The sequence below is a fragment of the Tursiops truncatus genome, chromosome 1, assembly GCF_011762595.2.
Source record: "Tursiops truncatus isolate mTurTru1 chromosome 1, mTurTru1.mat.Y, whole genome shotgun sequence".
Lineage (NCBI taxonomy): Eukaryota > Metazoa > Chordata > Mammalia > Artiodactyla > Delphinidae > Tursiops > Tursiops truncatus.
The window spans coordinates 37488736-37505818 of record NC_047034.1 but is presented as its reverse complement, the minus strand read 5'-3'; positions in this window follow the sequence as shown (position 1 = coordinate 37505818).

Below are 17083 nucleotides of genomic sequence, written 5' to 3'. Positions count from 1 at the left end.
AGAAGGAACAGTGTTGGTGAGTCAGAGCCAGTTTCCGCCACTGTTGCTATCAGCATTTAGTTTACCTCTCTACCCTGGAGACCTATATATCCAGAATAGTATCTAGAATTTCTATTGCATGTGTGCTCTTGGACTTCACTGGAAAATAAATGAAGAGGAATATGACGCTCTTGTTAAGTGTCCTGAATTCCTGGGTATATACATTGAAATATAGGGCATCCAGGGCTCTGCCCTGCAGTGACCCTGAAGGTGCTCTCTCTGAATCAAGGAAGAGCCCAATAAAGAAAAGGGCTACTGGTTAGCCTATTTCCCTTCCCCTCAGAGAACTGCACCTGATCACACCTGCCACTCTAGGCGCCGTGGGCACCTTATAGAGACTCACCCCTACATGTACCAGGGACATGCAGCACGTAGTGGTGTTATGAGTGGCGACAAAAGCATGGGGTCCCTGACAGTCTTGCTATTCTGGACCAGACTGGTCTCGTTGAAAGAGGAATCGATAGCCTTCTTAAAAGAAGTCTTGAAGGCCCATGAGCCTGGGCTGGAGGCCCCACTCAACCTCAACCACATAGTGTAGAATGTAGCCCAAGGAACTGGGCCTTGGAGAGAAGGGCTGTCTTTGCTGGGTAGATTACTAACGCTACAGGCAGAATCTATTTTATTTCCTTGGCTACCTTTCTAAACTACAGAGAAATCTTTCCTAATTGTTAGTTTTCCATTTCCAACATATGTTTGGGGTTATACATAATCTGAGTAGCAGCTGATACTCTTTGAAATTAGAAATGACTGATGGCCAGCTTCCTTTTCTTCAAGCTAACTTTCTCACCAGTGGATTTTTCCTACCATTTGGTGGGTAGGCATGTTGCCATGATGTCCTATTTTCTGGACTGAGGATGGGTGATCCTTATTTTTATTTTATATTTAATTTTTTATTTGTAAAATATACAAAGCCTAATATATCATTTAAACCTTTTGTAAGTGTACAATTCACTGGCATTAAATACAGTCACAATGTTGTGCGATGATCACCATCGTCTATATAGATGGATGATTCTTGCAGTATAATTCTTAAAACATGGAGCTAGAGAGTTAGTTACGATTATGTCATTTCCATGTCCACTATGGGATTGTGTCCCAGTTGGGTTGCCAGTTATGGCAAATGTCACCACTACCTGCCCTAGAGTCCCTCTCTCTGCCACCATCTATAGAAAGCTCACCCAAGACCAGAGAATCTCAGCATATGTTTTCTGCTACTCCATTACCTTGCTGACCAATTAAAAACATTATTAATTTAAGTGAGAATAATACATTAACTTTGATTATCATTCTATAATTTGTGGATAATCTTGTATTTTAAATTCTTGGATAACTTCTATTTATTGTCAAGGATGCTTTGCTGGGCTGTGGGAATTTTACCTGGCTTTCCTTCCTACCCACACAGCATGCTCTCACTGAGATTGTTAATTAGTGCACTTTTTAAGCCAAAGTGAAACAGATTCAGAAGGAGAATTTTCTGCTAAAGGAAGATATAATACTGATTGCCTCACTTATCTGGACGTGTATTGATCAGGAGACCCTAGAAAATTCTCTTTTTTTGTGCAGCCTGAGCCTTGCAATGACTCTTTCTTGAATTAGACACCAGCTTCTACCTCTAATAAGTTAAAGCTCAGAGATTTTAAATTGTAGCAATAGCGACAACAAGAACACTAGACAACATTTAGTGAGCCCTTACTACATGTCAAGCCCTGTTCTATGTGTTTAGCTGCATATCTCATTTAATCAACCTCAACTTTAGAAAGTATAAGAAGCAGGCACTATTCTTTTTCTCTTTTTCTTTTTTCTTTTTTTGACCCAATTCTTTCACAGGCTTTTTTTTTTTTTTCCTTCTTTTTTTTGTAAAAGCTCAAATTCTAGCAAGGCAGTAACAGGTACAAGTTACCTCCTTGAGTAATCCATTGTACACTGTCTTTTACATTGCTTTTGAGCATTTTAGAAGAGTCATATTATAATTTTAAAACTTTTTAAAAAGCTGCATTTTAATTAAAATTTTTTTCCAGTTTTATTTAGATATAATTGACACAGCACTGTATAAGTTTAAACTGTACAGCATAATAATTTGACTTACATACATCACAAAATGATTATCACATAAGTTTTGTGAGCATATATCATCATAGATATAAAATTTTAAAAATAGAAAAAAAATGTTTCTTGTGATGAGAACTCTTAGGATTTACTCTCTTAACAACTTTCATGTATAACCTACAGCGTGTTCATTGTATTTATCATGATGCACATCACATTACCAGTACTTATTTATCTAACTGGAAGTTTGTACATTTTGACTACTTTCATCCAATTCCCCCTCCTCCCACTCCCGCTTCTGGTAACTACAAATCTGATCTTTTTTTTTTTTTTTTTCTATGAGTTTGTTTGTTTGCTTTTGAAGTATCACTGACCTATAACACTATGTTACTTCCTGTTATGCAACATAGTGATTTGGTATTTCTATGCATTTCAAAATGATGATCACAATAAGTCTAGTTATAATATGAAACCATACAAAGATATTCAAAATTATTGACTATATTTCCAACACTGTACATAGTTATCTATCTACCTATCTGATTATTTTTTGTTGCTGATCTCTTATGTTCAAATGCATTATAACAGCCTTGCATTTTTACTCCCCTCTCCCCACATTTACTGTTTTTGACATATTTTACATCTTTTTGTCTTGTGCATCCCTTAACTACTTATTGCAGATATAGATAATTGTACTACTTTTGTCTTTTAACGTTCCTACTAGCCTTATGTATGGCTGATTTACTACCTATACTATATATTTTCCTTTACGGATGAGAATTTTCCTTTTGTAATTTTCTTGTTTCTAGTTGTGGCCTTTTCTTTTTGAGTTACAGAAGTCCCTTAAACATTTCTTGTAAAGCTGGTTTGGTGGTGCTGAACTCATTTAGTTTTTGCTCGTCTGTAAGATGTTTAATCTCTCCATCAAATCTGAATAAAACCTTGCTGTGTAGAGTATTCTTGGTTGTAATTTTTTCCCCTTTCATCACGTTAAATATATCCTGCCACTTCCTTTTGGCCTGCAGAGTTTCTGCTGAAAAGTCAGGTGACAGACTTATGGAAGTTCCCTTATATGTAACTTGTAGCTTTTTCCTTACTCCTTTTAATATTCTCTATTTATCTTTAATTTTTGCCATTTTAATTACAGTGTGTCTTAGTGTGGTCCTCTTTGGGTTGAATCTGTTAGGGACTCTCTGTGCTTCCTGGACCAGGATGTCTATTACCTTTCCCAGATTAGGGAAGTTTTCAACTATTATGTCTTCAAATATGTTCTCTGCCATTTTCTCTATCTCTTCTCCTTCTGAGACCCCTATAATGCACATATTAGAATACTTGATGTTGTCCTAGAGGTCTCTTAAACTGTTCTCATTTCTTTTTATTCTTTTTCTGTTCAGCTTCAGTGATTTCCACTACTCTGTCTTCCAACTTGCTGATCCAGTCCTCTGTATCATCTATTCTACTGTTGATTCCTTCTAGTGTATTTTTCATTTCAGTCATTGTCTCGTCATCGCTTTTTGGTTCTTGTTTATATTTTCTAACTCTTTGTTAAAAACTTCTAACTTTTCACTCTGTTCATCCAATCTTTTCCCAAGTTCTTTGAACATCTTTATAATCATTACCTTGAACTCTCTATTGGGCTGATTGCCTATCTCCACTTTACTTAGTTCTTCTTCTAGTATTTTATCTTTTTCTTTCATTTTGAACATATTTCTCTGTCACCACATTTTGCCTAATTTGCTGTTTTTACTTCTATATATCTGGTAACTTGATTATGTTTCCCAACCTTGGAGAAGTGGTCTTTTGTAGAAGACATCCTATGTGTTTCAGCAGAGCATGGCCCTCTGGTCACCAGAGCTTTATGCTCTAGGGCTTCCCCCTAATTGGGCAAGGATGCGCGCATCCTTCTTTTGTGGCAGGCTGATTACTGTGGGCAGTCTTGTGGGCATAGCTGGCCTCCGATCTGCTTGGTTGCTAAGCCCTGCCTTGAGCGGAGGCTGTTGGCTACTGATGGGCAGGGCTGGGACACAAGACTGCTGGCTGCGGGGCCTCAGGGGGTCCTGAGGCTAGTGCTGGCCCACTGGCAGGCAAAGCCAAGTTGTGGAGTGTGTTTCAGTGGGACCAGTGTTCCTGGATCTAGTGTTCATCCTGCTGGTGGGTTGGGGCAGTTCCTGACACTGTGGGTTACCAGTGTCCCAAAGTTGACGTTGCCCTTCTGGTGAGTGGGGCTGGATCCTAGGGCAGCTGGCTGAGAGGTCCAAGGTGTCTTGCAGCTTATATAGGCCTGTTGATGGGTGGGACCATGGTCCAGTGGGTCCTAGTGTTGTTGCCTACACACTGGTGGGCAGAGCTGGGTCCGAGTGTCTCTGACTGCAGTGCTCTGGGTGTCTTGCGGTTAGTGCCAGTGCACTGGTGTGCAGGGGCAGGTCCTGGGTACTCTTGTGGACAGGGCCAGCTCATGGGCCAGCTCTGGGCTCAGGGGGTCTTAAGACAGCAGGCTTGCTGGTGGGGGGACTGTGTCTCCACCTGGCTAGCTGCTCGGCCTGAGGCATCCAAGTACTTGTGCCAACAGGCTGGTGGGCAGGGCTGCATCCCAATGCTAATAGGCTAGAGGGAGAATTTCAAAATGGTGCTTCCCAGCACCAGTGTTCACATGGTAGTTCAAGCCCCCAGAATGGCTGCTGCCTGTGTCTGTGTCCCCAGAATGAGCTCCAGGTGCCTCCTGCCTCCCTGGGAGGCTTTCCAAGATCAGCAGGTGGGTCTGACCTAGACTCCTTTCAAATTACTGTTTCTGCCCTGGGTTCTGGAGTTTGTGAGATGTTGTGTGTGCCCTTTAAGGGTGGAGTCTCTATTTCCCACAGCCCTCTGGATCTCCTGAAAGTAAGCCCCACTGGCTTTCAAAACCAAATGTTCTGGGAACTTGTCTTCCAGGTGTAGGACCCCTGGGCTGCAGAGCCCAACATGGTGCTTGGACCACTTGTTCTTTGGGAAAAACCTCTGCAATTAAATTATCCTCCAATTTGTGGGTTGCCCACCCAGGGGTATGGGTCCTGACTACACCATGTCTCAACCCCTCCTGCCCATCTCATTGTGATTCCTTCTTTATAACTTTAGTGGTAGGAGTCTTTTCTGCTAGTTTTCGGATTTTTCTCATCAATAGTTGCTCTGTAAACAGTTGTAATTTTGGTGTGCCCATGGGAGGAGGTGAGTTCAGGGTCTTCCCACTCCAACATCTTGGCCACTCTCCTGGCACTATTCTTGTCAACATTTGAAATCAAACTGAGTTACAAGGAGATTCAACTTTATTATACTGATATTATTTGAATATAGGTGCAAATGTCATATTTGATTTGGAAAGATGTGGCTGACTTTGAGGGGTATAAGCTGAAAGAATTAGTGTAAGTCTTAGCATGGATCCCCAGCACATGAATATCTAACTAGTAGCCACTTCCCTCTCGGGCATCCTATCATACCTGCCCATTCTAGAACCTGCAATAGAACTGATGACCCTCCCTGTGACCAAAAGAGAACTCAGCACTTTTTCAGAGTTCACAGGCTACCAGACCAAGGTTCATCCATCAGCATTGTCTTCACCCTGTTTGAGCTGGTGAGAGCTATAGACCTGGACCAGAGATGCTAACTTTTCTCCCGTCTTGGGCTATGAGTACAGAGGGTGGCATTAAGGTTTGTTCATATTTTACTTACGTCTAGTGAATGTATGGGAACTTCAATGTGAAGCTATGTGAACCTCCTGAGAAATGACCCATTTGGTTAAAGGAAAACCCTGCTCTTATTTATTCCCTTAGCATTGGACATTAATCTTTAATGGGACTAAAGCAGAGTGTCACTCAATGACCCCAGTTCTACTGAAATGTAGTGAAGAATAAGGAAGCAAATCAAGAATACCCTCAGTTTGAAAGAGATGCCACTATCTAAATTCAATAGTTAGAAAGGAGTGTCAATGAAAAATTAATCAGTCAATCTAAGAAAGAAATAGAAAATTTTATTTGAGCCAAATTTGAGGATTATAACTTGAGAAGAGCATCTCAGAAAGCTCTGAGAGCTGTTCTGGCCATTAGAAGTCAAGACATAGTTATATAAGTTTTTTTTCTTTTTCTTTTTTTTTTTTTGCGGTACGCTGGCCTCTCACTGTTGCGGCCTCTCCCGTTGTGGAGCACAGGCTCCAGACGCGCAGCCTCAGCGGCCATGGCTCACGGGCCTAGCTGCTCCGCGGCATGTGGGATCTTCCCGGACCGGGGCATGAACCCGTGTCCCCTGCATCGGCAGGCGGACTCTCAACCACTGCACCACCAGGGAAGCCCTATATAAGTTTTTTGAGATAGGGGCTGAACATTAAATGAAGTATTATTGACAGTTTATACAATCCAGATCTAAGTGCCATGTGACCCCTCATCAAGAAGGAATGCTATCTTTAAGGAGTTGTCTTGCTGGTGCTAGGAGAATGTTGCCCTTTATGGCTGAGCAGGCATTTCTGCCTATGGGGAAGGATTGCTCAGTGCATAATGCAGATACACAATGCTCAGTTGGGGGAGAGGGGAGGCAGAGAAAACTTTTTTATGTTTAAATTTTTCTTGTCTTCCCATAAAATACAAATTTTATTTCACAGGAGAGATTATGCAGACAAAACATTAATTCCTACAGAGGAGGCCTTGGAGTCTCAAGAAGGTGTACAGCCCTTTCCTTTTCTTGGGCAGTTGAGAGTTGGCTCTACCCACTTCTTGAGGGTGACAAGGATGAAAGGTGGCAGGGAGAGGGATGTGGCTCTGCTATCAAAACCATGTTGGTTTCTCATGTTCATTTACCAAAATTAATGCATTTGATCCTCTGTTTAAAATTGTCTGCTTGAGAGGTCAATAGTAACGATGCTAAAAACTCGGCCTTTGTGCACTGGTGCTGAATCAAATCTCGGAGACAGAGTTTTGGGTGGAGTAGAAAAGGATACCTTTATTGCTTTGCCCGGCAAAGGGGGACACAACGGGCTCGTGACCCGAAAAACTGTGTGTCCCAACCCCGGAAGATTTGGTGAGGAGTCTGGTTCAGTGGAGCAATGGTTCAAGGGCGGGGCTGCTATAAGGATCAAGATGTGTCAAGGGCCTGCATTCCTTTAATCTGGCCTCAGGTGGTCTCCTGATCTTCTCTGAAAAATACCTCTTCAAGTAATTAGCATCTTCCATTTGTTGGGGGCTTCAGTTCTGCAGAAGAGCTCAAAGATACTGTTACATGATGTGTATGCCTTGAGGTGGAGCCAGGACCCTCCCCGAAGGCTGCACTGTTGTTTCTTGGCTGCCTCTCCCTTGTCTCTGCATTCCCTCCCTTCTTCGATTACCAACTGTTTGAAAAGCTTCTGTGCCCAGGAGCCCCACAGGGTCCTGCTTAGTTTCTAGCAAAATGTACAGGATTTTCTTTTTTCTCTAACAAATGATTCAGTCATAACACTAAATCTCTGTTCTTCTCTCTCTTTTTTCTCTCTTGCCTACTGATGGAGACCTCTACCTTTCCTTTTTCTGGCCAATACATTTTTTTCTCCTTTTATTGGTCAGTATATTCACTTCTCAATTTGACTTAAAATAGCTTATGTCCCCTTTTCCAAAAGGCAGCCAAAGATTGAGTGAGAAACTCATTCATACGTGTTTAGTCTTGAAATCTGGGGCTGGAGTGGAGGGGTGAGTTTGGAAATCTAGATTTAAATATTCTTTGATGACTAGCTGTGATTAAAGAATTACTCTGATGAGTGTCTGTTACCTGGGGGAAAAAACAAGCAAATCAGGTGTGTTAAAAGGCTCTTAGGCCACATGAAAAATTTGGCCTTTTACAATGAAAGTGCCTGTCCTTTCTCTCTGGTATGTAGGAATGTGAAACAGAAGGTTCAGAGGTAATTTGTCTCCCACTGTGCCTATCACAGTGCCTTAACCACGAGGGACACTGAATTCATGATTTTTGAGCGTTCTGATGGAGGCTAGCCTGCAGGTGTGAGAACAAAAGACAAGGGAAATTACATAGGAGGGACAGAGGGCGGAAAGAATGGTTTTTCAATTTTAAGACACTGTGAAATGCTTGAGGGGGCAGAGGTCAGTGCATTTTGATCTCTGGGGAGATGAAACACCCTGAGTCAGACAAGAGAAGAGGAAGCCCAGAAAAACACAGTTAACCTCAAATTCTATAAAGGACATGGTGGTGAGGGTAAGAAGTGCAAATCCCATTAGTGGAGAAAGAGAGTATTTTCACAGCCACATTTTAAAAAACTGAATGGTAAGAAACAGAATTTTTCTTTCCCTCTGCCCTCCCTTCCCGTTGCGTGGGAATGAGGGGGCCGGAGCCGGCACACTAACAATAATGGCACTAGAGCAATAATGAGACCTTTCTCCAAGGACTGATTTGTCTGCAGAAAGGAGAAGTCATCAGGTATCCATTGTGAGGAGACTCGCCTTCTCTTAACAATGGCTCTGATGAAGCTGCTAGAAGGTTCTTATCAGGGAGAAAATACTCCTAGCAGCAGGAGAAGGGGAGAGGGAAAAAAAATGAAAGGCTACCAACCCCCAAATCACCCTCCAGGTTCAGTGCAGTGGGGAGAATGAGGGAGGCACGTTTCCTGAATGCAAGTGATGTTGGCTGGTCAGTCAAACCAATCCTCTAAAGAGAGATTAAAAAAGATGAGAGAGGCCAGCTTTCCCACAGGCAGGCTTTTAGCAGGGAGGGCAAGGGTGGCTGGGCTTAAGCTATGGAATTCTAAGTTCCTCAGGCTGAAGTAAATAGCGAGAGGTCATACAAGCTTGTCCCCTGGCCTACAGGGTGGCCCCTTCTTTAGCTGGATTCTGGGAAGGAAGAAGACGTTCACAGACAGCAGAGCCTTAACAGGACTCTAGGCCCATTTCTGCAGCTCACAGACACTCAGATTCAGAAACAATGGATTTTCTTCATGCTGTAGATGGGAGAAGAGCATTAGAATTAATCTTATACTGATCAAAATTTGTGAGATGCTTTACTGTTTTGGGTCTCACTCCTCATCACCTCCCAAGAGGTAATGCTGAAAACTTGGCCTCTATGCACCAGTGCCAAAGTGAATCTCAGAGACAGAGTTTTGGGTGAAGTAGAAAAGAATAGCTTTACTGCTTTGCCAGGCAAAGGGGGCCACAGTGGCCTCATGCCTCAAAAACTGTATGTTCCCAACTGGGAGGATTTGGTGAGGAGTTTTATAGCTGTGGTTCAAGGGTGGGGATAAGGATTACAGCGTGTGCAGGGCCTGCACTCCTTTAATCTGGTCTCAGGTGGTCTCCTGATGGGCTTCTTGAGGTTATCAAGCTGTGATCTTCTCTGGAATGAAGAATGCTATCATCTTCTATTTGTGGGGGGTTTTAGTTCTGTAAAGAGCTCAAAGATATTGTTCTGTGTATCCCTTGAGGCGGAACCAGGACCCTGCCCCAAGGCTGCACTAGTGTTTCTTGACTGCTCCTCCCTTGTCTGTCTCTGCATCCCCTCCCTTCCCCGATTAGCAACTGTTTGAAAGGCTTCCATGTCCAGGAGCCCCACAGTGTCCTGCTTGGTTTCAGAGATGACTATTATTATTTGCCGTGTGGTCAATGGATGCTGATCAAAACTCCAATCATATTGCCCCCTGTACAAAATCCTTCATTGGCTCTTTATATTTAAATTGAGCTAAACTCTGCCCTTCCTCTATCCTCAGAATTTAGTTTCCAGGATGTGGCTATCACCTACCTGTCCTACTCTTTCTCTACTTATATATGTATCTCTGATTTCAAGGCGAAGTTGACTCCTTGATTTTATCCAATTGAGATCTCACTGCTCCAATCTCCTACCTTGGTTGATGCTATTCCCTCCACCTGGAATGTTCTTTTGATATTTCTGCCTACTCCATTCACTTGTTGAAATCCTACCCAAAAAATTTCTTTTTTTTTTTTTTCTTTCTTTTTTGGCCACACTGCACAGGCTGCAGGTTCTTAGCTCCCCAACCAGGAATTGAAACTGCACCCTCAGCAGTGAATGGAGTCTTAGCCACTTGACCACCAGGGAATTCCCATACCCATCTTTCAAAGCTGGGTAAATTCTCCTCCCTCATGAGGACTTCATTGAAATGAAAGTAACTTCTCCCTCTCTGGAATTCTTAGAGCACTTTTCTTCTCTCTCTTATAGGCCTTCTCCTATTGCACCTTATTTATGATAATTCACGTTCCTATCTAACCCTCTTTAATGAACTGTGAGTTCATCAAGGGCAGGGACTGTGTCCCTCTTATCTCGATTTATCTCCCAGTGACTAGTGCATAGTAGGTGATCATTAAATAATGATTGAATTAGAATTTTCATTAGCATCTGTATTTCTAATTTTTAAGTAGAATAAAATTTCTAAGTTGATTTGGAAAACAAATTTACAGGAAACAACTGGATCTGTAGAGGCAACAATTCCTGGATGGAAGGTCACATGATTCTCAGCTGTCACTGACTGGCATTCTTACCAGGGACAGACTGTTTAAATGGATTTGGATTTTGGCTCTTTTTACTGCTTTTCCTTCTCCTCTAAAGAGGGTAGGATAGAGGACTACAAGGTGGAATTTGTTGTGTACTTACTCTGTGCCTAGCTCTTTGTTAACCATTTTACATCATTAACTGGCTTAATCTTTGTAATAATCCTTTGAAGGAGCATTATTTCCATTGCATAGTTGAGTAAACAAAGGCATAATAAAGTTCAATAAGTTGCTATAAGTCTTATAGCTAACAAAGGCTCCAGCTCAGATACTGGCTCAAAACTCATGTACTTGCCCCCGACACTATGCTGCCTCCTGGACTTAATCCAGAAATTTCTCTAGGAAAGAAAGAGCCAGGGAAATCATGAAAGATGCAACACTGTGTTAAAAATGAAATTTTTAAAAAGTCCCTCTAGGATAGACTAGATGGAAAGAAGATGTATTAGTGGGTCCTATGCCTATTGATCTTCATAATACCAGAGGCAATTTTGATTATCATCAGATCTGAAAGCCACAGGTCTGAGAGACAGAACGTGGGTGTTATCCTCAGAAAACTATGGTTCAAGGTCCATCTCTGCCACAAGTCAGTGAAGTGAAGTTTAAGGAAGTTATGTAAACTTTGTGGGCTCAGTATTCTCATCTGTAGAATGGGGAGCATAATAATCTATAGAATGTTTGTTGTAAGGATTTAAGGAAAGGATTAAATGTAATTAAATGACCAAGGAAGAGGTGAAGTTTCCACCATGATGCTTGAGACACAATCCCTTAGGAATTAAAAAAATTTTTTTTTAGATGCATTCTCTTATATTACCTATAAGTGATCAACTCCACGTGATACAATGTTTTATTTTAACCCATTTCTATCTCTGTGCATGAAGTCTTCCCAACGCAACACTAAGTTAAATGTTCTTTCAGGGCGTTCCTGGATCTTCCTATGCACACATCTCTCTTCACTCTTCTGTGCTCACAGAAATTAACTGTAGAAGAGTCTTGTCAAAATGGCACTCAGGCTGAATATAGGGCTGGAGAGGCAACAGTATTTCTTTTTTTTTTTTTTTTTTTTTGTGGTACGCGAGCCTCTCACTGTTGTGGCCTCTCCCGTTGCGGAGCACAGGCTCCGGATGCGCAGGCTCAGCGGCCATGGCTCATGGGCCCAGCCGCTCCGCGGCATGTGGGATCTTCCCGGACCGGGGCACGAACCCACGTCCCCTGCATCGGCAGGTGGACTCTCAACCACTATGCCACCTGGGAAGCCCCAGTATTTCATTTTTAAGACCACCAAAATTTTTTAATAACTTCTGAGTCCATGTGATTAATTAGAGGCAGAACTACAGATCAGACCCCAGGGCTCCTCTCCCTACACCAGGAAACGGCAACTCAGGAGGACTTGTCCTGGCCTAGGGAATAGGTGACAGTCCAGAGACAGATGAGATTGGTTTTCAACTCATCTCTAATTTCTCTTGATTTCTATACTCTGGTTACATGTTAATGGTTTGGCAGAAACTTCAAAATTAAACTTGTGAGAGACATCACTGTTATTGGACATTTAGGCAAATACAGTAGCTGTCAAAGGTTTTAGAGCCAACATCTAACATGACCCTTTCTAAATGAGTCAAAAGTGACAGTTAAATGAGAAATGAAGCAGAAAAGTTTTTTTTTGTTTTGTTTTGTTTTTTTCCTTAAACAGGAATTTTTATGGGGAAATTGGCACTGAATTTTACTGCCCTTCCAAAGGGTACTGGTGGGATGGGGGAGCAGAACCTAAGGCTGTTGACTTTTGTTTGTTACTTCTGCTCCCTTAGTCTCTCCCACTGGAGACACTCATGAGAAATCACACAGAGGAGTGCTGAAGAATTACTTCCCAGGAAGGCTTCATGCTCATGAGTGAAATTGGGATAGCTGAATTACTAGCTCCAGTCAATCCCATTTTTCTTCTTCATCTCTGGGCTTGGTCAAGAGTAACCTACTGGGTGCCAAAACCGAGTTACTTTTTTTTTAAAGACAAAATTCATACACCATAAAATTCACCCATTTAAGGTATAAATTCAGTAGGTTTTAGTATATTAACAAAGATGTGCAACCATCATCATTATCTAATTTTGTAATATTTTCATGACTCCAAAAAAGAAACTCATACCCATTAGCAGTCATTCCCCATTCTTCCTTTCCTCAGCCCCTGGTAACCACTAATCTACTTTCTGCTTCTATGGATTTGCCTGTTCTAGACATTTCATAAAAATGGAATAATATATGCCATGTTTTGTGTCTGGCTTCATTCACTTAGCATAATGTTTTCAAAGTTGAGAAGTTAGAGGGAACAGTTTGCAAGATCAGTCTCACTTCTGATATCAATTGCAAGTTTGGGGGTCCCCAAGACCACCCAGTTTCAATAATTAGCTAGAGGAACTCACAAAACTCACCAAAAGCTGTTATACTCATGGTTACAGTTTATTGTAGCTAAAGAATAACACCAGAGACTTGGTGTACAAAGTCTATATTGGGGCTTGATTATGTAAACCTGATGGACTGACTACCCATGTGGCTGACTTCAGTCTCCAGTCTTCAGAGGTTAACCAATAAAAAGTGTCTCAAAACCCCATCCTACACTTCATTGTTAGAATCTGGCTGGCCCAAGGCTCCAAGGTAACAAAAACACTTTTAATAGGACATTGTAAGCCTAGGTTCCCAGGAGTCAAGGGAAAAGACCAGATCTCTCTGGGTAAAAGTGAATTCTTTACTACATAAAAGTTCATCCATGTTGTAGGCTGTATCAGTATTTCTTTCCCTTTTATGGCTCAATAATATTCCATTGTAGATATACTGCATTTTGTTTATTCATTCATCAAATGATACGTTTTGGGTATTTCCACTTTTTGGCTATTACGAATAATGCTAGTACATACATTTGTGTAGTTTTTCCATAGACATATTTTTCCAATTCTCTTGGATATATTCTGGGACCTCAAAATTGTGTCACAGTCATTCTTTTGGAATTGAATTCCATTGTCACATCAGTTGGGATAATGAGATAAACTGTTAATGTGAATTACTTTAGCATTAATTTAAAAAAATGGACATTGAATAGATGAAAGTCCAATTCTGGTGGGGGAGGATGCAAAAAAGTTCTAGAAAACAGAAATAGTGAAAAGCTAAGGTTGCTTGTGAGGGTCTGTGGGAACAGTGCCAGGAACTGGGGTTACTAGAGCAAGAAGGGGTGCTCTGTAGAGGGAAGTGAAAAAGTACTCAAGGTACACTTCACACACATCACAGCCTTCTATCTATATAGGCTTGGTTACTGAAGCAAAGCTACTTGACTTTCTGACTCAGGCTTGATTTTCCCTTAGTGATTCCCTTAGGATTCTTGTTATAGGACAGTGGCAACAATGGAATAAGACATGTTTTCTTATCCAATTCTTTTGGAGAGAGCAAGATCGATGGGAAACAATGCAAATATCTTCCTGGAACAGACGGGAAGAGCATTTTGCTTGGGGCAGATCAGTCCTAGCATATTGGAGACAGTTCGAAGAACCACATCAGAAGTGCTTCAGGGAATAAAGGAGTTGGCTGGGAAAGGAATAACCACAGGAGCTAAATATGGGCTAGCTGGCTCATCACCTCTGAAGGGGAACCGAGCAGTATGGCTATATCTTGTGGGCAAAATACTATGGGGAATTTGCCTGGGCTGTAGGCATAAGATGAAGCAAATGAAAGGTGAAGGAGTATCCAGGAAGAATACCTTGCACTGATGGATTTACAGGGGACTCTCTCTCCTTTTTCTTTCACTGACATTATGCATTCCTCATCTTGGTTGTGTGTGTATTTCCAGTGTAAAGAAATCTGAAAAGACAACTTGAAAATTGCCTGAAGAAAGACCACAGCGTGTGTGGTGTGTGCTCACCTAAGCAGATGATGTGAATAGCAAAACCTAAGCCTCCTCCCAAGTTTATGCACCTTGATAGGTGGACACCATTTGGAACAAGTCTTCTTCATAAAATGCTGGGGTCTGTATAGAAGGGGCATTCATTTTTCTTCATTTCTCTTTTGTTTGCTGAAGGAGAGGAAAAAAATATTTCCTTCTACCCTTCGAGGTCTTCAACTGGAGATCTGTAACAAAAGACAGACTAGTAAGAGAGAAGCATACACATGTATTTAATATAAATTTTATATGATATGGGAGCCTTCATAAGGAAATGAAGACCCAATGAAATGGTTAAACCTGACAGTTTTTATACCAGATTTGATGAAGAACGGACAGTAGTGGGAAAATGTGATAGGAAAAAGGGGTATGAGCTAAGAGTAGTAAACTGGGGGAAACTTAGCAAGGCCCATTCATTCAGATTCCTCTTGGAGTTCCTCTGTCTTGGGGCTAGGGTGCTCCTTTCCCCTGGGTGTAGGGAGAGCACCTCTTGTCTGAGGGTCTTATGAACTGCTTCAGGGGAAATTCAGAAAGTCCTTCCTGCACTTACTGGTTCTTAAATTCCTTCACCTTAAAATATTCAATATGCCAAGGTGTTGTATTTTGGGGTAACATGTTCCGAACCTTGTCATTGCAGAGAGAAGAACAGGAAAATAGTGAGGGTTTTAAACTTTATTTTTAAGCCCCTGAAATTGTTTGTTGGGTGAAAAAAGACTTCAATTGCTCTTGTAACTGGATCATTATCATGATGGTACTTTTAAGTTCATTGTTTTTCTTATTTTTTAGATAGATTCAAGCTGACCCTGGATAATGTCTTTGAAAGCAAGCAAGCAAGTGACTCTGTGATCCCACCCATAGGTTCATGATACATTTTGGGAACAAGTCTTAGAATACTGCCACAACAAGTGGGCAAGGGTGATTACTGGGTCTGTCGTAGATATCAAGGAATTAAGTTTTGCTTCAAAGAAAATTTTTTTTTAAGTTTCATATAACTGGGTTTGATATGGCTCCCCTGTTCATTTGTCTTAGGACTTACTGGTTGGGAGATAATTGGCTTAGACCTTTAGATTTTTGGGTGAAAGAGAATGAAAATAGAGAGGCAAGATGAAGGAGAGAAAACCGGACAGCTAGGAGCTGAGCTGAGCCATATACCTTCCTGGTAACAACCCTAATGCGTGAGGACTGCTAGGCTTTCAACAGGGATGTGGAAGCTTGAGCACCGTTATTTATGGGGAGCACCGCTGGAGCCTGGTCTTGAAGAAACAGCTCGGCCTGTCCCTTTGTAGAAATGGTCATAAACATTTACGAATCCTGAGCACTTCCAGGATGTGTCAGGCAGGGTTTTCAAATGCAGATTGTCCACTTGCCCGGCACATCTCAGGCCACTAATAAACACTGTCTCCTTGGAAAATGTGCTGACTTCTATTTCATTCCCCCCTCAACCTCCCTTTGACTTTAGGAACAAGAGTTTCAACTAAACCACCTCCTCCTTCCAGGGCTGGTGGGACACCATGATGTGAGAGTGTGTTTTTCCACCTGCAGCCCCCTTTGATGACAATGACCTCCCTCTTGTGTGTAGGAAGTATGCATGGCTCTGTGAAAGGAAGCCGGCTAATCATGAGGCAACCACTGCCTCTGTAGTAGAAAATATGAGACTGAAGGACAGGCATCCAGCCACAGATGTACTAATTTAATTTCATGCCCTGACATCAGCTGGTCCTCTCCACTTAAAAGGAACATTTGCATCCATCTGCCATCAACTCTCCCTTTCATTTTAAAATCTCTTTGCTCTTTTCTTTCCCTTCGCTCCTCCCCCACCACCACAATTTGATGAAATAATGGGGCACATTTAAAATCCAAACTCAGGCAATTCAAGTACTGAACGGATGTGATTTTGTTCCATTCTAAGTCAGCCTCAAAGAGTGTCTGGGGAGTAGAAATCAAGGGGCCAAACAAAAAAAGCAAGTGAGAGAGAGAAGATTTTGAATGCAAATCAACCCCCTCAACCCATCTGAAACAACCTGCTGTGAACTGGGCTAGAACGTATGGCCCATTAGCACCTTGTTAGGCTGTCAGAGCCTGAGCAACTGAAAGGGGTAATAATGGGGAAGAACTGGCCGAGACTTTTGCAAGCCTAGCCCCAGCTTAGTGCTCTTCTACCCGACCCACTCTTGGGACTCCAGGGGCAGGGCTGGTAAGAGTAGCTCCAGCGGAAAGGAAGATTAGAGAGAACAACTTCATTAAGTTTATCGTTGACTTTTTAAAAAGTACCTTTCTAGCAAAAAGGAATACAAAGGTTAATTTTACTTTTCTGGAGTGGCGAACTATTTATTTATTTATTTTTGGTGGGGCTCTCTTTGTGCTTGCTTTCTCCCGCTTCATCAAATACTGAGGTTTTGTAAAAAAAAAAATTATAGGATATTAGGGACTGCATGGCAGAGTATCAGTGATTAAGTCTTAGTCCTCAGAAGGCAAATCCACAAATAGAAAATGTATCCTAGACACACATGCCAGTTACATTCATTTGCAAATGCTTTTAAGAATGCAATACTTGCTTTAGAGACAGAGACACTTGGCAAGAACTTCT